This window comes from Manis javanica, chromosome 1, assembly GCF_040802235.1.
Source record: "Manis javanica isolate MJ-LG chromosome 1, MJ_LKY, whole genome shotgun sequence".
NCBI classification, from domain to species: Eukaryota; Metazoa; Chordata; class Mammalia; order Pholidota; family Manidae; genus Manis; species Manis javanica.
The window spans coordinates 168,137,685-168,162,683 of NC_133156.1; the positions used below are offsets into that span (position 1 = coordinate 168,137,685).

At 42.4% G+C, this 24,999-nt stretch overlaps 1 gene segment (V, D, J or C); it reads left to right on the plus strand.

The window, feature by feature from the left end:
• LOC118971267 (immunoglobulin kappa variable 2-28-like) overlaps nucleotides 1-24,999 on the plus strand; it is a 628,396-nt gene that overhangs the window by 258,295 nt on the left and 345,102 nt on the right.

The window sequence follows — 24,999 nt, forward strand, 5'->3', positions numbered from 1 at the left end:
ACAATTCACGGGACGCATTGAGAAAGGGTGACCAACTTTCCTGGCTCACTCAGGGGACCTGTCCACTGGAAACATGCAGGTCCCTACAACACAAACTCCTGACAGCATCTCTAAGAGATCTTTAGACCATTGATCTTCAATGATCTTCCACAAAAAGGAATCCAAAATTATCCAACTCGCTTAATTTTCTCCTGGACTCTACCTACTGCCAGGAATCACTAAGGAGGTGGGACCTCTCAGGCTCATAGAGGGATGTGTGTGTTCAAAGCTGTGTGGGAAGGAAGCAGCTGGCCCAGCAGGGATGAGCTGGCTCACGGCCCTGGGGTTTGTGTTCGAGGCTGAAGCACTGTGGGAGGAGAGCTGTAATCCTGCTGGCAGTAATAATCTGCCAAATCCTCAGCCTGGGCACTGCTGATGGTGAAAGTGAAATCTGTCCCATACCCATTGCCACGGAACCGGTCGGGGACCCCAGAAGCCCAGGAGTATGCCGAGTAGATGAGCAGTTTTGGAGCCTGCCCAGGCTTCTGCTGGTACCAGGCTAGTACGTTGTTAACACTCTGACTGGCCCTGCAGTTAATGGTGACCCTCTGTCCTGGAGACACAGCCAAGGAGGCTGGAGACTGGGTCATCACAATGTCCCCGCAGGCACCTGCAATCACAAATGGTTAAGGATGACACACACACACACCACTTTATGCTACATACCTTGAAATATGCCATTTTAAAAATAGGCTTTCTAATGGCATTACATGTCAATACAAAATTTGGCCTGTTTTGGAAACAGTATTTCTCATTATATCTTAAAAATTTTTAACTCTAAAAAGATATTTCTTGCTCCAAAAGGATTGTGGCACTTGTCAATTCCTCACCTGTGACCCAGAGCAACAAAAACGTGAGGACCTGCATCTGTGACACCATCTTGCTGCCCCTGCCTGCCTGCTGCAGCTCAGCTCCCATGGCAAAGGCCCCTTTTATAAACCCTGAGCAGCTGCTCTGGGCCTGGAGGGGTCTATGCAAAGCAGTCAGTCAGCAGAGAAGTGAGTTTTATAAGTCGCAGACTGTGAAAGTCTCCGCTTTAAACTACAGGCCAAATACTCTGTCACTGAGATATGGTCAGGTGACGAGAGAGTCACGGAGCTCAATGCAGATGCTTTCAGATTAATGTGAGAGGCTCTAAAACTACAAAAAGCTTGAAGATCTAATGAAGAGCTATTCAAATCCAAAATGTCTTTAAATGGGTTCAGCTTCCAGAAATGATAGGCTAGGTTCTTCGTATGGACAATCCTAGTGAAATCATAAAACATGTGGGGATAAATTGAAGGAGGGAGGGAGGGAAGGAGGGAGAGAGACACGGAAGGAGAAGGGAAGGGAAGGGGCAAAAAGAAAATGGGGAACTTTGGGTCAGTTATTTGTTGAATCTATGACCAGAAAATGCTGGAGCACTGAAGCCACTTTTATCCTAAATTCAATGTAAAACTGCAGACACTTAAGCTTGTGTTTCAGGGCCAGAACAATAGAAGATGGGCCCTGAATTTCCTCATTTGGGGAGACATTTGGGCCTAATTTGATCTGGGGGCCTGAGGGACTCTAATCTCCAAGTAAATGAACCAAAGAGAAACCCAGACCCTACCCTTCCCACAACCACAGGGTACAGAACAGAGGGCTGTAAGTTTGCTGCAGGAAAGGAGAGGAAAAAATTCAAACAAGATTCTGGGGGGAAGTTTTGGCTGAAAACCAATCTTGCAAGGATTTCTACTCCATTTATGCAAGGTTACTATGAGCCTGACAGTCTCTACTCTTGAAATTTAGGTTAAGAACTTCCTACTGGTGAACCTAGAGGCCATTATGCTGAGTGAAATAAGTCAGAGAAAGACACATACCATGTGATTTCACTTATATGTGGTATCTAACAAGCAAAACCAACAAAACACACACAGAAACAGGGTCACCAGGACAGAGAACAAACGGGTGGTCGCTGGAAGGGAGGAGTAAGGGGGATGGGTGAGACAGGTGACAGGGATAGAGAGGTGCAAACTTCCAGTTATAAGATCATTCATGAGATGAAAGTCTAGCATAGGGAATATAGACAGTAATCCTGTAATATCTTTGTACTTTAACTACACTTCTTGTGGTAAGAACTTTGTATATGGGCATTATTGCCACTATTTTGTACACCAGATACTAATACGTCAACTAGATTTCAACTGAAAAGAAACTCCTGTGTTATGGGAGTGTTGTGACAACTAACTGATCCAAGATATGTAAGGCACTTAGCAAAGACTGCTTTGACCTCAAGTAAAGAGTCAACATAATTTAGCTAGTATCATTGTTTTCACGGTGATTATTTGGTGATACCGCAAAGTGGTTCGTATTGGGAAATACTGTGTTGTTTCACGAGCTGAGGGCTGACTTAATTAGTGGCAAACCGAATACATTCTCTCTCTCTCCTTTCATCTGTGTCTTGTTTATCCCTTTGCACAGTCTCCAAATGTCATGGTAACACAATGTATCCTCATAGTTTTGCTCCAAGAAAATTCACTCCTCCAATTATTTTCTTTCTGATTTTCAGTAGTGTTTATTTATTTGAATTCATGCTACTAAATACTCATGTTACCATAATTTTCTATTTTCTCCAACTTGAAAAAAAGTTGAATATTTACCTATTTTTTCTCTCACTCTCTTCGCTTATTATTAATATTACTGTGTGTGGTAAGAAGACAATGTAAGATCTACCTTCTTCGTGAACTTTTAAGCATACAATAACATATCAGTTTTTTTTTCATATGTCCCTTTGTTGTGCTTGTTGGTGGACACTTAACATGATCTCTACCCTCTTAACAAACCTCTAAGTGCAGAAGACCTTACTGTTGGCTATAAGCACTGTGCTGTACAGATCTCTGCAATTTACATATCTTGTGTAAGTGTAACTTTATACCCATTTAGCAACAATTCCACATATCCCCCTCCTGCTCCCCTAATAACCACTATCTTATTGTCTATTTCTGTACATTTCATTATTTTAGATGCCTCAAATAAAAGGAATTAAGCACTGTTTTCCCTTTGGTGACTAATTTTAAGTAGCATGGTGTCTTCCAGGTCCATCCATTTTTAGCAAATGGTAAGATTTCCTTCATTTGTAATTGAATACTATTCCCTTGTATGTATACACCACATTCTCTTCATGCACTCACCTGTCAGTGGACACCACAGTTCTTTCCATATCTTAACTATTGTTAATAATACCACAATGAGCAGAGAGTGCAAAAATCTCTTTGAAACCCTGATTTCAAATCATTTGGATATATACCCAGAAGTAACATTGCTGGGTCGTGTGTTAGTACTATTTCTAACTTTTTTGGGAACTCTATTCTATTGTCCATAACAGCTGCACAAATAGACATTCCTGTCAACAGTGTTCAAGGGTTCCAATTTCTCTACATACTCACCAACACTTATAAACTTTTGTTTTGTTTTTTGCTATTAGCCAGCCTAATAGGTGTGAAGTCTTTGTGATTTGCATTTCCCTAATGATGAAAGATGTTGAGCATCTACTCATATACTTGTTGGCTATTTGTATGTCTTCATTGAAGAAATGCCTATTCAAGTCCTTTGCCTATTTGTGAATCAGGTTATCTGTTGGTTTTGTTATTGAGTTATAAGACTTTCTTATGTATTTTGTATATTAATCCTTATCAGACATATGATTTGCAAATATTTTCTCCCATTGCGTAGGTGGCCTTTATAGTCTGTTGATTGTTTCTCTTGCTGTGTATAGGCTTTCTAAGTTTGATGCAGTCCCAGTGGCTTATTTTTGCATTCGTTGCCTGTATTTTTGGTGTCATATCCAAGAATCCAATACTAAGACCAATATTATGAAGCTTTCTCCCTATGTTTTCTTCTAAGAGTTTTGTACTTTAGTTCTTATGTTGATTTTTGAATTGAGTTTTGCATATAGTATAAAATAAGGGTTTCATTTATATTATTCCAGTTTCACTCTATTACATGTGGATATCCATTGAATTGACACCATTTATTAAAGAGATTATCTTTCTCTACTCTATATTCTTGGCACCTTTGCCAACAATCATTTCACTATATATCCATGAGTTTATTTCTGGGATTTTATTTTCACTCCATTTATATATATATACACATAATTATATGTTCTTAAACAATAGTAACTTCTAGTATTCTAGAAATCCTAAAGATTCCACCAAAAACAAAACTGTTAGAACTAAACAAAGCAAAGTTGCAGGATACAAAATAAATACTCAAAAGTGAGTTGCATTTTTATACAAAAATTACATCACTTTTCTCTTCTATTCTTTATGTATGTACCTTTTAATATAAAACATTTGACATGAAACATTCCAGTAAAATGGACATTCCAAAGAGATACTCCATGACATTATATGGCTTCACGTTGCCCTGTATATCACCTTATAGAGTTATGGATTCACCTCACCATAACCAGAGAAAGCAATAAAGAAAACTCCTTTATATGATGGAAACAACAGCAGCAAGGATAAGGTCCCAGGGTGATATCCAGAGTCACCAGTAGCAATGTCAGTATACACTGCAGTCTCGAGCTAATGAGCAGTGTTCCAGGCACATCACTGGATGAGTTCAGCAGCATTCATCCAGGGTACGTTTCCCAGCTACAAAGCCCCAGGCCTTCCCTTCAGCCTTCCCAGTGTGTCTATAAATTACCTGGTGTAACTGAGTTCCTCTCCAATATATTTCTTGACTAAGGGTTGATGGAAGCAATGGTTTCCAGTAAGATGAACTAGTTTTCCATCTCATTCCTGGGCCTCTGAGTCATTATGCAGGTGGTGGGACTGTTACGGGGAAGGCTGAGCTGTCACATCCCAGGATCTTCCTGCTGGCAGAGCCCCGCCAAAAGCAACAGAGCAGCAAGCGTTCAGGAGCCCCAGGTCTGGAGCCGCCCACGCCCCTCCCCACTGCCCACAGGGAAACTTGGTGTTTGGGGCTCCCACCCTGGGAGAGGCTTTCATGCTCTGATGATGACCATGAATTTGAGAATCAGCTGCCTCCCCAGGTCTCACTGTGAGGATGAAATGTGCACCAGACCCATGTTCAGAGAAGTGACTGGAGACCCAGAGACATTCTCAGATGCCAAATGAATCATGAGCTTAGGAATTTATTTCTTAGTTTCCAGTTCGTACAGAGATTGTGGACCTCCTGTTGGTGAGGTTGACGGCACACACATGTGCTAGTGGCTCCCCCTCCTGGACAGATAGTCAAAGGGAAGACGAACGAAGCTCATTGCCCACCTTAGAGCTCAAGTCAGAACTGCACACCAGTCAAGGGAAAATACTAGTGTGCTTGCAAAAGCCACATGGAGCATGGGAAGAGCCCTCTGGGAAGGGGTCTTACTCTTAAGTGCCCAGCAGCCTCGAGGTGACATGCTCCCACTTCAAATAAACTCATACAAATAAACATACACACACACACACACACACACACACACACACACATCCAATTCAACTACTAAGAAATCAGGAAATATGAGGTATGTCAAAGGAAAACCAGAGCTTCACAATAGTCAAGGTGGTAAAAGCAAATTTTATTTAAGACTATTGCAGTAAGAGCAAGCAGGCTTTTGGTAATAGGTGAGATTAATTGTGAAAACAGCGTGAGAAAGCGGGAATTTATAGCCAAGGATAAGTTTGGGGGTCAGTGAATAGAAAATTATTAAGAGGAAACACTAGGATTAACGGGTTCTGGCTCATCCTGAAGACATCCCAGACTGAGCAGACATCACGTGGAGGGTGGGGAGGGTAAGGAACCCGGTTAGTTATTCAGGGTGATCAGTTATGCAGAGTGAGGGTCTCTTGATAAACTGACTTAGCAGAATTCTTGGTAAACCTGAATTCTACAAGGAAGTGTAGACAGGGGCCCAGGAGAAGGGTCAGGAGCCGGAATCAAGTTCAGTCAAACAAAGAGTGTTTGTCAGCTGTCTTCCCCCTCTTCTGTTGAGCTTCACTCTTACCAGGTATGCAGGGCAGGGGGAGCAAGAGCAGCTCAGCAACTTGCCTCTCAGCCAAGAGCAGGGTGGCTTTCAGGCCTTTAAAAGCATCCTTTAAAGATACTCTTAGCTCTCAACACTACAACCTGGGGACAAAATGCAAAGATCCTTTGCTGTGCACATCTATACGTGTGTCTTTGCTCTCATTCTCTTTTGAAGGGTGCCCTCAATCTCAGTTCTATATCATTTCACTTGTCTTTTCAAGGTTTAAAATTTCAACTCCCAGCATGTTTTTTTTCCAGTTCCCTGAACACATCTCCCGGGATATCCAATCCAAAGGACATACACATATTCTATTAATTTCTAATTTCTATCCATTTTAATTTCATGTATTCTAAATATCAATTTGATTGATAATTAAATTGACTGAATTGCCTTAAAATTTTTGAGACCTTAAATCTTAAGTCTAGAAATGATTTTCCCATAAAATCATTTACAGAAAACATGTCCTGAGAAGATTGCCTCTCTCTACATACCTTACCTTTAAGCAGGCAGTAGAAAGACAGAGATTGGAGCACAGGTTGGAAACTGGAGGAATATTACTCAGCAATAAAATTGGAAAAACCTTAAAAATATACCTAGTGAGGGGAGTCAGATACAAAACACCACATAGTGCATGATCCTGTTCATAAGATATTTCTAGAAAATGAGAAATTACATGTCCAGAAAGTAGATCAGTTTTTTCTGGGGCTGATTGTGGGAGCAGTAATTAATTATAAATAGGACCAAGGAAATATTTTTGATGATGGAAGTATTCTGAAGATGAATTTTGATGGTAGATGTAAAAACTGTATATATTTATTCAAATTTATTGAATAGTACACTTAAGATTGGTGAATATTATGACATCTAAATTATGCCTTTATTCAACCACTCAAAAAAATGGATCAAATTGCAGTCCTGAAAGAAAAGAGCTTCATTACATTAGGCTCTGAAAATATGAGTTAGGCATGTATTATCCACCCAAACAATAATCAGCCTTACATCAGAGAGGGGATTCCGTCTACCCACAGAAAACAGTGACTAGGAGTAGTGGGAATCTCACCAGGCAATTTATCAACAAATACTAGACTTCAGTAAATCTTGTCTTTCTGTTCCCTTAATTGTAATACAGACAGATAAATGAACAAACAAAAAAAGATTGAAATGATGCTAAAACCTTCAGAGCGAAGCCCCTTCCTACTGTGTTTAACAAAATGTCTCTCTATACAGTGGAATTGGCACACTTTCTGTAAAGGACCAGAAAATAACTTTATTAGATTTTATGGGCCACATGGCCCTTGTTGCACCTACACGACCCTTCCCTTACAGTGCAGAAGCAATCACAGATGATATGTAAATCACTGAGCATAGCTGTCCTCCAATAAAGTTTTATTTACATTCCAAGACTGTTCAAGGTAGGAAAAAATCGTTTTTTGAACAATTGGTGCGGGGCCTACTAAATATCCACATACAAAGGAATGAATTCTAAAACAAATTTCACATTAAATACAAAATTGCTCAAAAAAACTGAAACAAGACTTAACTAAGTGCTAAATCTGTTACAAAAACAGAGAGGTAAATTCTCTTGAACTTCAGTTTACAACTGATTTCCTTGATTTGACTTGTAATGCACAAGTAACAAAAAAAGGAAAGAAAATTCAGAGTTCCAGAAAATTAGAAATTTTGTGCATCAAGTACACTATCAAAAAAGTGAAAGGACAACCCTCAGAAGTGGAGAAAGGTCTGCAAATCATGTATCTGATAAGGTTCTAATATTTATAATTTATTAAAGCTATTACAAGTTGATAATAGAAAGACAAATAATCCAATTTAGAATGAGCAAAGAATTTGAACAGACATTTCTCAACAGAAAATTTACAGATGCAATAACCCCATGAAAGAGTGCTCAACATCATCAGTCATTAGGGAAATTTAAATCAACACCATTTCACATGCATTAGAATGGTTGTACTCAAAAAGTCAAACAATAATAAGAGTTGGTGAGCATGTGGAGAAATTGGACATGATGCATTGCTGCTGCAAAAGGAAAATGGCACAGTCCCTCTGGAAAACAGCTGGGTGATTCCTCTAAAAGTTAAACATAGAGTTACCATGTGACTTGTTAATTCTGCTTTTAGTTACATACACAAGAGAAATGAAACATATGCACGTAAAGACTTTATAATGAATGATTATAGCAGCATTTTTCAAAATAGATCAAAAGTAGAAACAACCCAAATGTTCCTCAAATGATGAATGGGTAAACAAAATATGTTATATCCCTATGATGCAATAGCATTCAGCCAGAACAAGGAATGAAGCACTATACAGGTTACAACATGAAAGATCTTTGACAGTATTATGCAAAGGAAAAGAAGTGGTCACAAAATACTACATATTCCATGATTCCATTATATGAAAGGTCCAGAATAGGTCAATCCATGGAGCAAAAGTAGATGTGTGGTGCCTGGAGCTGGGGGAGTAATGGGGACACAGGATGTGATCAATCTAAAAGTGCAGGTTTCTTTTCAAGGTGATGAAAATGTTCTGCAACTGACCGTGGGGAAAGGTGCACACACCTGTGAATATGCAAAACCACTGAAATATACACCTTGAATGAGTGAATTGTATGGCAGGAGAAATATATACCACTGAAGCTCTTTAGAATAATACACAGCCACAGGCTAGATGTGGCCCATGGACTGTGATTTGCTCTCCCTTGTGCAAAAACAACACTTGAGACAATTACCAGAAAACCACTGATGAGCTCAGGGTGTGCCTGGGGACTAGGTACTGTTGTTCGCAGGGGTGGGCAGCCAGGGCTGTGCGGCTGAGGTCCCACTGCTGTGGAGAGAGGGAAGTGAGCAGAGAAAGAGGGCGGGTGGGTTGGAGGTTGGGGAGTGTTGGGTGGTGATGTGTGAACAGAGGGACAGGGTTCTGAGTGGGCCACAGGGCTTTCCCCACTCCTGAGGCTATGGTGAGAAAACAGCTCTGGGAGAGATGTGCTGAGGGTCTCACGGCCCTTTGGCAGGTGGGGCTGAGCTGACAGGGAAGCCAGGGAGGAGACGCCAGTCGGCAGAGCAGGCACAGCAGTGAGTCCTTCCCCCATCTGCCCCTGGGAGCAGGTCTGCTCAGGGCCTCTCCAGCCCAGGGGGACATGCTCCCTCTGTCTGCTCCCGTCCGTCCCTCCTCCCTCTTCTGGTGCAGACACTTTGCCACAGAGTTAGTGACCAAGAAGCAAGGGACCCCCAGGGAGGCCTTGGAGCAGCGTGTCTGGGAGAAGTGAGTGGCGACAGCGGGGCTCACTGCTCCTGGGGGAGTTCAGGGGTGAGGGGGGAAGCCAAAGCCCTCCAGAGCTCCTGTGGTTCATGAGAGAGGAAGCAGCTCCTTTTCCTCCAGGAGGATAATGAGCTTTAATATCAATAACAGCTGTTACTCATTCCATGGACAGATATTTATTGAATTTCAAGTGTGGGGCAAGAATTTGACTCTTACTAGTTAATTTGATGCTTAATGACCTGACCTCCCATCTCCCAGGAGACTCATCTTGGATACTAGCTGTCCTTGGAAGGAAAGACCTGAGGAATGTCAAGTCCAGTCTGCCCTTCATGATTTACCCAGGAGTCCCATGGTGGCACCTCTAGTAGATGGCAGGGGTGGGCGGTGGACTGGGAATCACATCCTCCTCCAACTTGTGCATCCACCTTGAGTCTCCTGCAACCCCACTGCCTGGACCTGCAAGCCCGGCCCTGCCTCTGGGCCTTTGTCCTGCACCCTCCCTCTGCTGGTCACATACACATGCCACTTCCTGCCCACGTTCCAGCCAGTGGCCTGCGGACAGCTCTGCAGAGAGGTCTTCTCCGAACACCTGCTCCATGAAGCCCTTGTTCACACCCACCTGGTGAGGGCATTGCCTGGTCGGATCTCCCTCACAGCACATACCGCTGACTGTGATCAATTTCTTCTGCTTTGTTTCATCGTTGGTGACTCCCCAGGAGAACGTGGACATGAAGACAGCAGCATCTTGTCTGCTCACTATTGTCTAAGAATTTGACTGGTGGGAATAAATCAATGCATCCGTGGGCAGGGCTGATCAACCTGACATGCCCTGGACGAACTTGATAACAGGAAACTGAATTATGAGCTTCTTTTCCTTCCTGTCAATAATTACGTCAGATGAACACCCCACCCTCAACACACAGTAGTACCAAGGGTACTAGGGACAATGTTCAGGTCACCACAGCCTGTTGTCAGCCTTCTTACACCTTAGAACCACCCCAATGTCATCTGAAGAGCCCGAGGAGGGGTTAGATGATGCCCACGGCACCTGTCCTCTCACCTGCAGTTTAAAGGTCTCTGAACCACCTCAGGGCAAATCCAGAAGTGGCTGAACGCTTCTTGGTCCTCTGGGTAGTAACGGGACCTCCTCTTGGTCATCCTGAACCTCTGGGAAGGTCTGCTTTCTAGTGCAGGTGCCAGAGAAAGAGTCCCCATGACAGCCTGGGCCCGACGTACCTGGGAAGCCCTGACTCTTTCCCTTGCTGCTCACCCGGAAGTTCACACCTGCCTCAGGAGGACAAGACAACAGTGGTTACTCAGCAGCAATTGCCATTTTCCGCAGTGACAAAAAAATTGCAAGAAGCCCGAGGACACACACCTGCCTGACATCCATCACTCCCCCCATCCTCGGGGCCCCCTTCCTCCTGGTCCTGTGCTGGGGACAACCTCTGGGGTCCGAGGACTCCTGATCCATGGGGCTGCAGGGTGGGAGGGTCCGACATGACCACGGGAGGGATGTGCTTCAGGAGTTACCCAGAGAGGTTATTTAAGCAGTAATAACAGCTGGCCAAACCAGAATCTCTTCGTACGTATTTCAGAAGCTGTGCAGATCACCAGAAAAAGAAAAAATACTACCACATAAAACCTATCTCGTTAGCATGAGTACAGCATAAACTACCCTGCTAAGCCAGCGGAAAGTAGAAAAATAGCACCCATTCCATCACTAGAGCCACAGGTCGGTGCAGAAAACCAGCAATGACCACAAAAACTGTGCAGAGCAATACAGAAAACTAATCTTAAATCATGTGTAAGAGAAAATCCACTTTCCATGAAAAATACTGAGGAGCCCTGGTGTCACAGAGCAGGGATGCAGCAGGACGGGCTTGATCAAGTGCCCAGGACTCAGGGAGGCAGCAGGGTAAGGCGGCATTTTCAGAGAAGTGGAGCATGAACAGGAGGAAAAGGCACGCTCTGGAGTCTGGGCAGTGATGGGACAAAGGAGAGCAAGGAAGTTTAAGATCCTGCAAAAACAAAAACATTTAGAACACCAACTCCAACGCCCGCCCATGGGTTAGATAGCATGGTTGTATCTGTTAATTTTCGAAATTGTGAATTGACCTATGGCAATGTAAGAGAATGCTATTTTTTATTAGGAAATTATTTGGGGTTTGCATGCCTAGAAGTTACATTCCAGACATTCAGAGGAGGAAAAAGCATATCTATATGGAGAAAGAATAAGAGAGCAAATGTGCAAAATGTTAAAACTTCAGGGAGCTGAGGGAAGGGATTAAGAGAGTCTTCCTTCTTTTTGCAATTTCCTGAAAGCTTGCAATTCATTTCAAATAAACAGAAAGGACAAAACTCTCCACAGAGCACACCGACAGTAGCAGCCACACTCCCCCTGGGGCTGCAGGGACAGGGGATTAAGTGACGTGTTCTCGCACCACCAGCCCTGCTCCTTCCTTTGTGCCTTTGATATATTGATTGGGTCAGGAACTCAGAAGTCCAGGATGAACTCTGCTGACTTCCCTTGAGGTCTCTTTCAGGAAACTGAGTCAATATGATGCATCAACCCTTAGTTTGCTTATGTCCTGGCACTATAAACCAAACACATGGGGGAAAGGACAAGCCCCTGTGAACCCAAGCACACAGGTCAAGAATTAACCCTTTATCTGTCACCCAAATGCTTCCTCTCTTGGGAGCAAATACTTTGTGTTCTGCAAAATCCCTCCCAAGGGGCTTCTGATAACTTTCCCCAAACAGAAGCTCACTGGGCAGCACATGATCTCTCATCAAACTCAGAAGTCCAGTTGTTTGTCCTTTGTCTCACTCTGGCTGACTTTTCTCAGGCAGAGGCCCAGTGCCATGGCAAATAGGAATCCAGCAGATCCCAGAGGCCTCTCCTGAGCCCCTATACCCCACAGGGGCAGCCCCTGAGTTTTGGAGCCTCATGTTGGATTTCACAACACCATAAGCCATTTATTAGTCACATGAGTTCCTTCCCCCTTTCTTATCTGAATCAGTACAAATTTGATCTACTGTGTTGTATTTTCCAAATTATACTAATATAACTAATTTATTTCTACTGCCTAACCCTTATCCTGACCCTTCTATCCTGCAAAAAAAGTAAATTCAACTTCTGACCAATTCTGCTTACAATTCAGATGAAGATACATTCAACGACAGTAGGAAAACAAGATGTATGCCAGACAGTGATTGGGTGGGGCTTCAGTATTAGATAAGGAGCAGAAAAAGGCAAGAATCATCATAAATCAGTACAAATGGAACTGCCTCATGATCCAGTAATTTAACTCCTGCATTTATTTCCAAAGGAAATGCAAACAAGAGTTTAAAATGATACATGCACTTCCATGTTAATTGCAGCATTATTCACAATAGCCACCAGTCCACTGATGAATGAATAAAGCAGCTGTGCACATATACACAGTGGAATATTATTCAGCCATGACAAAGAAAAAATCCTGCCATTTGCAACAACATGGATGGACCTTGAGGGCATTATGCTCAGCGAGGTTAGTCAGACAGACAAACACAAGTACTCTAGTATCTCACTTATATGTGGAATCTTAAGAAGCTGAACTCATGAAAACAAAGGCAAGAATGGTAGTTACAAGAGGCAGGGGGTTGGGAGATTGGGGATTAATAATTTAAGGGTAAAACCTTGAAATGAGTAGATAAATAGGCCCTGGAGAGCTAATGAACAGCTTAGTGATTATAATAAAAAATACTGTTGACTTCAAAGTTGTAAACTTCAAAATTGCTAAGAAAGTAGATATTAAATTGTTTTCATCACAAAAAAAATGATTATTTGATAACACGATTAAGGTGTTAGCTAGCTATGGTGCTAATAGTTTTGCAACATAAAAATGTACCAAGTTGGGGGTGGAGCCAAGATGGCGATGTGAGTAGAGCAGCGGAAATCTCCTCCCAAAACCACATATATCTATGAAAATATAACAAAGACAACTCTTCCTAGAATAGAGACCAGAGGACACAGGACAACATCCAGACCACATTCACACCCGCAAGAACCCAGCGCCTCGTGAAGGGGGAAAGATACAAGCCCAAGCCCCACAAGACCCAAGTGCCCCTCCCCCCAACTCCCAGCAGGAGGGGACGAGTTGGAGCCGGGAAGGAGAGGGAGCCCACGACTGCTAAACACCCAGCCCCAGCCATCCAGACAAGAGCACAGACAAAGTGCATGCGTGGGGGTCCTGGATACTAGGGAAACAGGGCAGCAAGACCGGTGAGCGGGTGCCTGAGGCCAGCGCTGGAGAGCAAAGAAATGCGAGCGGCCATTTTTTTTCTCTTTTTTTGGCGAGTGCTTTTTGGAAGTCTTAAAGGGACAGGGACCCCAATATTAGGGAAACAGGGCAGCAAGACCAGTGAGTGGGTACCTGAGGCTGGCGCCTGAGGACAAAGAAAAGTGAGCAGGTTTTTTTTCTGTTTTTTCTTTTAATTATTTATTTATTTAATTTTTTGTTTGTTTGTTTGTTGCTGTTTTGTTTTGGCGAGTCCTTTTTGGAAGTCTTAAAGGGGCAGGATGGGACACTTAGTCCAGAGGTAGGAAATCTGGGGATCTCTGGGCACTCTAACCCCTGGGCAGCAGGGAGCTTGGAGGCCCCTCACGGAGAAAAAGAGCCTCCCAGCTACTCCCTATCCAATGGGGATCCACCATTTTGGAGCAGCAGCCCGAGCAAGACAATGCCCAAAGAAACAGCGGAGGTAAACTCCATAGCAGCCAGGCAGGAAGCAGAAGCCCTGTCTGCATGTAGCTGCCCAGAAAAAGCCACTAGAGGTCGCTATTCTCCCAGGAGAGGAAGGCCACAAACCAACAAGAAGGGAAGTTCTTCCAACCGTCACTCGTTCCAGCTCTGCAACCTATTTCTATCACCATGAAGAGGCAAAATTACAGGCAAACCAAGATCACAAAGACAACACCAGAGAAGGAGACAGACCTAACCAGTCTTCCTGAAAAAGAATTCAAAATAAAAATCATAAACATGCTGACGGAGATGCAGAGAAAAATGCAAGAGCAATGGGATGAAGTCCGGAGGGAGATCACAGATGCCAGGAAGGAGATTACAGAGGTGAAACAAACCCTGGAAGGATTTATAAGCAGAATGGATGAGATGCAAGAGGCCATTGAAGTAATAGAAACCAGAGAACAGGAATGCAGAGAAGCTGACATAGAGAGAGATAAAAGGATCTCCAGGAATGAAACAATATAAAGAGAACTGTGTGACCAATCCAAAAGGAACAATATCCGTATTATAGGGGTACCAGAAGAAGAAGAGAGAGAAAAAGGGATAGAAAGTGTCTTTGAAGAAATAATTGCTGAGAACTTCCCCAAACTGGGGGAGGAAATAATCGAACAGACCACGGAAATACACAGAACTCCCAACAGAAAGGACCCAAGTAGGGCAACACCAAGACACATAATAATTAAAATGGCAAAGATTAAGGACAAGGAAAGAGTTTTAAAGGCAGCTAGAGAGAAAAAGTTCACTTATAAAGGAAAACCCATCAGGCTATGATCACACTTCTCGACAGAAACATTACAGGCCAGAAGAGAATGGCATGATATATTTAATGCAATGAAACAGAAGGGCCTTGAACCAAGGATACTGTATCCAGCACGATTATCATTTAAATATGATCGAGGGATTAAACAATTCCCAGACAAGCAAAAGCTGAGGGAATTTGCCTCCCACAAACCACCTCTACAGGGCATCTTTCATGGACGGTCTAGATGGGAGCACTCCTAAAAAGAGCACAGAACAAAACACCCAACATATGAAGAATGGAGGAGGAGGAATAAGAAGGGAGAGAAGAAAAGAATCTCCAGACAGTGTATATAACAGCTCAATAAGTAAGCTAAGTTAGGCAGTAAGATACTAAAGAGGCTAACCTTGACCCTTTGGTAATCATGAATTTAAAACCTGCAATGGCAATAAGTACATATCTCTCAATAGTCACCCTAAATGTAAATGGACTTAACACACCAATCAAAAGACAAAGAATAATAGAATGGATAAAAAAGCAAGACCCATCTATATGCTGCTTACAAGAAAGTCACCTCAAACCCAAAGACATGCACAGACTAAAAGTCAAGGGATGGAAAAACATATTTCAGGCAAACAACAGCGAGAAGAAAGCAGGGGTTGCAGTACTAATATCAGAAAAAATAGACTTCAAAACAAATAAAGTAACAAGAGATAAAGAAGGACACTACATAATCATAAAAGGCTGAGTCCAACAAGAGGATATAACCATTCTAAATATATATGCACCCAACACAGGAGCACCAGCATATGTGAAACAAATGCTAACAGAACTAAAGGGGGAAATAGACCGCAATGCATTCATTTTAGGAGACTTCAACACACCACTCCCCTCAAAGGATAGATCCACCAGGCAGAAAATAAGTAAGGACACAGAGGTACTGCACAACACAGTAGAACAGATGGACCTAATAGACATCTATAGAACTCTACATCCAAAAGCAACAGGATGTACATTCTTCTCAAGTGCACATGGAACATTCTCCAGAATAGACCACATACTAGCCCAAAAAAAGAGCCTCAGTAAATTCCAAAATATTGAAATTCTACCAACCAATTTTTTAGACCACAATGGTATAAAACTAGAAATAAATTCCACAATGAAAACAAAAAGGCTCACAAACACATGGAGGCTTAACAACATGCTCCTAAATAATCAATGGATCAACGAACAAATCAAAATAAAGATCAAGGAATATAGAGAAACAAATGACAACAACAACACAAAGCCCCAACTTCTGTGGGACGCACCAAAAGCAGTCTTAAGAGGAAAGTATACAGCGATCCAGGCACACATGAAGAAGGAAGAACAATCACAAATGAACAGTCTAACATCACAATTATCAAAACTGGAAAAAGAAGAACAAATGAGGCCTAAAGTCAGCAGAAGGAGGGACATAATAAAGATCAGAGAAGAAACAAACAAAATTGAGAAGAATAAAACAATAGAAAAAATCAATACAACCAGAGCTTGTTCTTTGAGGAAATAAACAAAATAGATAAGCCTCTAGCCAAACATATTAGGAGAAAAAGAGAATCAACACAAATCAACAGAATCAGAAATGAGAACAGAAAAATCACGACAGACTCCACAGAAATACAAAGAATTATTAAAGACTACTATGAAAATCTATATGCCAACAAGCTGGAAAACCTAGAAGAAATGGACAACTTCCTAGAAAAATACAACCTTCCAAGACTGACCAAGGAAGAAACACAAAAGTTAAACAAACCAATTACGAGCAAAGAAATTGAAACGGTAATCAAAAAACTACCCAAGAACAAAACCCCCGGGCTGGACGGATTTACCTCGGAATTTTATCAGACACATAGAGAAGACATAATACCCATTCTCCTTAAAGTGTTCCAAAAAATAGAAGAGGAGGGAATACTCCCAAACTCATTCTATGAAGCCAACATCACCCTAATACCAAAACCAGGCAAAGACACGACCAGAAAAGAAAATTACAGACCAATATCCCTGATGAATGTAGATGCAAAAATACTCAATAAAATATTAGCAAACAGAATTCAAAAATATATCAAAAGGATCATACCCCATGACTAAGTGGGATTCATCCCAGGCATGCAAGGATGGCACAACATTCGAAAATCCATCAACATCATCCACCACATCAACAAAAAGAAAGACAAAAACCACATGATCATCTCCATAGATGCTGAAAAAGCATTTGACAAAATTCAACATCCATTCATGATAAAAACTCTCAGCAAAATGGGAATAGAGGGCAAGTACCTCAACATAATAAATGCCATTTATGATAAACCTACAGCTAACATCATGCTGAACAGCGAGAAGCTGAAAACTTTTCCTCTGAGATCGGGAACAAGAAAGGGATGCCCGCTCTCCCCGCTGTTATTCAACATAGTACTGGAGGTCCTAGCCACAGCAATCAGACAAAACAAAGAAATACAAGGAATCCAGATTGATAAAGAAGAAGTTAAACTGTCACTATTTGCAGATGATATGATACTGTACATAAAAAACCCTAAAGACTCCACTCCAAAACTACTAGAACTGATATCGGAATACAGCAAAGTTGCAGGATACAAAATTAACACACAGAAATCTGTGGCTTTCCTGTATACTAACAATGAACCAATAGAAATAGAAATCAGGAAAACAATTCCATTCACAATTGCATCAAAAAGAATAAAATACGTAGGAATAAACCTAACCAAAAAGTGAAAGACCTATACCCTGAAAACTACAAGTCGCTCTTAAGAGAAATTAAAGGGGACACTAACAAATGAAAACTCATCCCATGCTCGTGGCTAGTAAGAATTAATATCGTCCAAATGGCCATCCTGACCAAAGCAATATACAGATTTGATGCAATCCCTATCAAATTAGCAGTAACATTCTTCAAGAAACTGGGTCAAATAATTCAACAATTCATATGGAACCACCAAAGACCCCGAATAGTCAAAGCAATCCTGAGAAAGAAGAATAATGTAGGGGGGATCTCACTCCCCAAGTTCAAGCTCTACTACAAAGCCATAGTAATCAAGACAATTTGGTACTGGCACAAGAACAGAGCCACAGACCAGTGGAACAGATTAGAGACTTCAGACATTAACCCAAACATATATGGTCAATTAATATTTGATAAAGGAGCCATGGACCTACAATGGCGAAATGACAGTCCTTTCAACAGATGGTGCTGGTAAAACTGGACAGCTACATGTAGGAGAATGAAACTTTACCATTATCTAACCATATACAGAAAAGTGAATTCAAAATGGATCAAAGACCTGAATGTAAGTCATGAAGTTTATGACTCTTAAAAAGTCTTAGAAAAAACTCTTAGAAAAAAACTCCTAGAAAAAACTCTTAGAAAAAAACATAGGCAACCTTTTAAACATAAACATGAGTGACCTCTTCTTGAACATATCTCCTTGGGCAAGGAAAACAACAGCAAAAATGAACAACTGGGACTATATTAAGCTGAAAAGATTCTGTTCAGCAAAAGACACCATCAATAGAACAAAAAGGTACCCTACAGTATGGGAGAATATATTTGAAAATGAGAGATATGATAAAGGCTTGACGTCCAAAATATATAAAGAGCTTACCCACCTCAACAAACAAAAAACAAACGATCCACTTAAAAAATGGGCAGATGAACTGAACAGTTATCCAAAAAAGAAATACAGATGGCTAACAGACACATGAAAAGATGTTCCACATTGCTAATTATCAGAGAAATGCAAATTAAAACTACAATGAGATATCACCTCACACCAGTAAGGATGGCTACCATCCAAAAGACAAACAACAACAAATGTTGGAAAGGCTGTGGAGAAAGGGGAACCCTCCTACACTGCTGGTGGGAATGCAAATCAGTTCATCCATTGTGGAAACCAGTATGGAGGTTCCTCAAAATGCTCAAAATAAACTTACCATTTGACCCAGGAATTCCACTCCTAGGAATTTACCCTAAGAATGCAGCACTCAAGTTTGAAAAAGACAGATGCACCCCTATGTTCATCACAGCACTACTTACCATAGCCAAGAATTGGAAGCATCCTAAGTGTCCATCAGTAGATGATTGGATAAAGAAGACGTGGTACATATACACAATGGAATATTACTCAGCCATAAGAAGAAAACAAATCCTACCATTTGCAACAAATGGATGGAGCTAGAGGGTATTATGCTCAGTGAAATAAGCCAAGCAGAGAAAGAGAAATACCAAATGATTTCACTCATCTGTGGAGTAAAGGAACAAAAGAAAAACTGAAGGAACAAAACAGCAGCAGAATCACAGAACCCAAGAATGGACTAACAGGTACTAAAGGAAAAGGGACTGGGAAGGATGGGTGGGTAGGGTGGGATAAGGGTGGGGAAGACAAAGGGGGGTATTAAGAGTAGCATGCATAAAGGGGGGGTGGGAGAAAGGGGAGGGCTGTACAACACAGAGAAGAGAAGTAGTGATTCTACAGCATTTTGCTATGCTGATGGACAGTGACTGTAAAGGGATTTATAGGGGGGACCTGGTATAGGGGAGAGCCTAGTAAACATAATAATCTTCATGTAATTGTAGATTAATGATAACAAAAAAAAAAGAAAGTGGGATTACTCCCTGATAGGATAAAACTAACTATAAATCAACGATTAATGCATGCTTTAAATATCCTTAATTTTGATCATTTAAAGGGTGTCAGATGATCAGCTATGGAAGTACATTGTTCTGATAATATGCCTTTCTCTTAAAAAAAAAAAAAGACCTGTGTGGTGACCTCCAATAAGTTCTTCACAATCTTATAAATGGCATATCAAAGTGTGGGCAAAGGGTCTGTTTGTGTTTACACAGAGGATCAAAGCCTAATTTGGGTACCCAGAAAATGAACTAAGATACAATATGAAGAAGAAGTTCCAACATCAACATACTCTAGAAGAATCATTCCAGAACATGATCATCAAAGAACGTCAACAAAGATCCTGGCGCTGTTGCAGTTGTAGCTGCATTCATCCCACTGGTTCCTGGAATTGCCATTGGAATGAAGAAGAAGATATTGAAGCTCGCCTGTGCATACAGTAAAATAACAAATTTGACTGGATCTATACTGTTGGAACTCAACCAAGAATTAGGAGAGGTGCAAGTTGTAGCGCTCCAAAATCTTACAACTACAGACCATCTACTGTTAAAAGAACATATGGGATGTGAACAGTTTCCAGGAATGTGTTGTTTTAAAATGTCTGATTTTTCTCAAACTTTTCAAATTCAGTTAGACAATATCCATCGTATCATAAATAAATTTTCACAAATGCTTAGGGTGCCTAACTGGTTTTCTTGGTTTCACTGGAGATGGCTGGTAATTGTAGGTCTGCTTTGGTTATGTAACTGTATTCCTATTATGTTAATGTGTGTGCACAATTTAATTAGTAGTTTAAAACCTATACATGCTGAAGTTACTCTACAAGAAGATATGTCAAAGAAATAACCAATCTTCCCATGTTTTCTTCTGTCTGTTACTTCTATAGCTTTTCTTCTACCTTCCTAATTACAACCCTTAAATAGAATTCGTGCCTCATATCGAATTTACTGAGTATCATAATTCTTCCAAGTGGTAAAGATACCTCAAGACAAATACTGGGCATAAAACCCACAGGGCATAAATCTGCAAAGAAGTAAAAAGCTAACCTTTTCAAACAATATGGCTTCTCTCTCACTTACCAACTTTACATTTCCCTGTATGGCCCCGGAAGATGACTGGTTAGCCAGAGACGGGTAAGATTCCTCAAGGGAGGAACAACCTAAGACAGGCACAGTCGCAGGGGGGCCATCAGCTGAGAAATTGGGGATCAACAGAGATGAGGTTTAGAACCTCACCACCCCCTGTTTTGAGAGAAATCTTCTGCATCCGTGGATGTTTTATTGCCCTTGTCTAGCTTGGATTAATACTTAGCCTAGAGGCACACACCTGATCATCATCTACATTTGCTTTCTTACTGCACTAAAGTATGTTTTCTACTTTTATCTTGCATCTACCTACCACTTCAGCATTTTATTAAAAATAAAAATAATAATAATAATAAAGGGAGAAATGTGGGATTCACATATAAATCAAGTATAAAAATCAAACTAATATTCATATCTGACCTGATTGTTTATAGTTCATAATTCGTGATCAAAACCGAAAGTTTCTGTGCTGACTGCCCTTGTACTATTCAACATGTAAGAACTTATTCACTATGTAAGAATTTGTTCACCATGTAAGAACTTGTTCATTGTGCTTCAGAAGATCAGAGACTGATGAGAATTAGGCTTGGGGTGGATTAATAATTGTGCATTGAGTCCCCTGTACCGAATTTTATTGTTGTTAACTGTTAACAACCATTTGATCAATAAATATGAGAGATGCCCTCTCAAAAAAAAATGTACCAAGTCAACATACTGCACACCTTAAACTTCCACAGTGTTACATGTCAATATGTTTCAATATTCTTAAAAAAGACAGGAACTGGATAAACTGAGATGACACATCCAGAGGGTTGATATCCCTTGTGGCTGAGGTGGCATCTTCACAAACACAGGCCAGAAACAGGGCTCTGGTTAAGAATAACATTGAACAACTGGAAATGTTCTGCTGGAAGAACTGGGAGAGAGTGTCACCTGATCCAAACCAGCCCACCTAAGGGCTTAGGAGTGGCTTCGGACATGGACTAGTATAAACATATGACAAACAGGAATAATGGAGATTACTAATAATCAGGTTTTTCTCACATAGAAATTCAGCCATCAAATCTAGAAGACCACTTGTCAGGTTCTAGTAGAAACAGGAGCTGAAAAGCAGAGGAAAGTCAGGAGGCAGATGCCAGTGTATCTGAGGACCTGATGCAGATGCAGGGCATTTGAGGTACATGTGGAGGGGCTGGTGAGTGGAGCTAAAAGAGGGAAGTGGTAGCTGGGAGAGGGTCAGCTCCGGTCTCGGGAGGGGCAGAGGTCACTGTCTCCTCTGCAGAGGAGGTGAAAACACAGCCTCACCTCCAGGGCTGCCTCCCTTCAGGAACCAACTTCCCGTTCCCAAGGCCTCCCTTCTCCATGGGACTGAGAGTGAGACCGACTGAAGGTCTGCTGTCACACGGGCCCCAAACCGAGTGCACTCCTCCTGGCACCTGCATGGGACAGGACACTGGGACCATCTCAGCTCTGTTTCTGGAAGAGATTCCAGGATGAGAGGTGCTCACAATTTTTCTGAAAACTCCTACTTTTTGACACTGAGTCTTTTACAAAGAATCACCACATGGTGGTCAACAAATAAAAATTAGGAAAAGCCCTTTCAGGAGCTGTTATTGAGTCCCACCTTCCCCCTCCTGGAAGCGTTGGAGAGAATCATGTTTCTCCAGAAGGATGGGGGGCACTTTCGGGGGCTGCACTTCTGCTTCCTACCTTAGGAAACTGAAGGTGAGGCTGGGCTGAGGCGCTGCTCTGGGAGGTGAGGGTGCAGCCTTGAGAGGTGGGTGCCTTGATGAACTTACAGCGACACCCCGGCCTGGGACTGTGAGCACTGTCCACACACCTGGAAAAGCCAGAGATACTGGGGTGTAGCCAGGGATGGAGAGCTGGTGCCATCCCTTCTCCCTCCTCAGACAATAGGTCTCTGTGGACCGAAGGTGGGGGAGGGAGGACAGTGAGGTGCTCACCCCCTCAGAGGGCCCGCATTGCCAGGCACCCAAGGAAACCAACTATGACAAGAAATGTAGACATGACACTATTATTTAAGGATTACTACAAAGGGCGAAGGATTTGCCTGATATTTCATCCAAAGGGCAGGAGATATGGCCCCTCAGGGCCAAATGGGCACCATCGGGAAGAGTGAAAAACCTTAGCCTGATTCTATCTCAGGCTGATTTAATGAACACCTGAAGAACCAAGGGCTAAATCCACTGAGGACAGCTTGAGAGAAAAAGTCCTATGTTCTCCTGCTCCTGGGTCACAGTCCCACACCCCCAGACTCATCCCGGTGGAAAGGAGCATCAGAGATGAGGGGCTCCACCTTGCACAGGCACAGGGACCCTCGGCCGGCCTGAGCCTCCCAGAACTGCTCTGAGTCCTCACAGGAGAGCTGCCTGCACCTCACAGGGGCCTGGGCCCTCTGGGGATTATGAGCACAGAAGGCACCCCCTCAGGGCCAGACTTCTGTGTATATGCCATGGGGGAGGGGGGTCACAGTCAACACACCTGTGACCCTGGCCACATCCTCAGGAGCAACTCTGGGCAGGGCATGCACCTGGGGCTCCCGCTGAAGCATCACCAGGTGCGACCAAAACCCAACTCCACCAGCCCTGCCTCATCCTCCTGGGAATTTGCACCAACATCCTTACTGCCCTCATGGTCAGACTTGAGGTCAGAGGTAGGCAAACAGGTCTCTTCTACAGACAGGGTTTGGTCCCCTGGGAGGGTGGCAGGCAGCAAGTGGTACCGCCATCCCAGATCCCAGGCCCTTGCTCCTGTGTCCACATGAGAGAAAGTCCCCAGGTGGAGAGTCCCCTCAGGGCCAGACCTCCTGTTCCCTCTTCCCTATTCAAAGCTCTCCCACTGAGCACATCCTTCAAAACAAACCCCAGTCCTTGGAGAGGCCCACAACGTCCTACACAGCGTGGCCTTTGATCTTACTTCCCCTGCTGTCCCCCTTGCATGCTCCATTTTAGCAACATTGCCTTCCTTCTTTTTCTACATGTGATCACAGATTTGCCTCAGAAATGTGCTGTTTCCTCAAACTAGGACTGTATTTCCTGAAAGTATTTCTACCGTGACTGTATTTCCTGAAAGTATTTCTACCGCTCATTTCTTCTCTACTTTAAAACATTGATTAAGTCATATATTCTGAGTAACCTTCTATGACCATCCATGCATGCATGCAGAAACAGGTCCCCATCTTTATGACTCCCCATACCCGTGCTTTATTCCATCTCACTCTGCGGTTGCTGTGTCAAGAAGCAGGGCCATTTACCTTCTTCAATAGCATCGATTGCACTGGTCTAGAATGTGGCAGTGGGACGCTGTGTCACTGCGAGGCTAGGCTTCAGCAGGTTGTATGTGCGCTCTCTCTCTCTCTCTCTCTCTTTCTCTGTCTCTCTCTCCTTCTCTCAAGACCCTGCCAACTGCCATGGAAGTTGAGTGCCATCTACCAGATGAGGAGAGACATGAGGCCAGTCACCTAAGCAGCCCCAGCTGATGGTCAGCCAGCTACACAAATGGGAAGGAGAAGAAAGAGACACAAGCCTTCCTCTGTCAGCTAGCACGGAGGTGACCTGTCAGCCAACTTCAAATACATGAGCCACCCAGCCACGTTCAGTCATGCCTGACCCATATTAACAGAACCACTCAGCTAATCATAAGCATGACAGCAGTAAAAACACTGCCATCTTGAGCAACTACCCTTTTGAGGGTGTTTTATTACATGACAACAGCTAACCAATACCGCATTGGATTTTAGATGTCTCCTTCTAGCCAACTAGGTTTACCCCCTGGCTTAATTTATTTTGATTTGTAGCACTTACAAAGCTGTGTATTGTCTGTCTCTCCCAAATGGAGTGAAAGCAGATATTAGTGCTCTTGACACATAACATGCACTCAAAAATCATATATTGAAAAAATGAATGACATAGATTCCCTAATGTCAATACATCAATTATATTTCTAATTACTGGGAGAAGCAGTTATGTATACTAATGTTCAGAGGAGCCTGGTCAGGTTTGCAGCAATTGTTCCTGAAGTTAAATTTCCTTATTTCACAAGAAGATAAAGGAATAATACTAAAGTTAATTACATGTAATCCAAGAAATTAAATTTATAGCACACTTAGAGCCATGATTTCCTTCCCTCACAAATCCAAGTGGTGGCTTTACAGGGAAAGTTGGCATATGATGAGAAAAGTTACTGAGGAACACTACTAGATCTTTCTAGAATGACAGCTGAAAGAATTAGGGAATCACCTTTGTAAGAATTAGTGCAATAGAGAGAAATGGACCTAAGAGCAAAGGGTGGTACAAAAGGGGACAGAGTGGGAGAGCAGCTGCAGTGACACTGGCCAGAAAGGCTTGGCTGGAAAACAGGGTCCATGGAAAGGAAA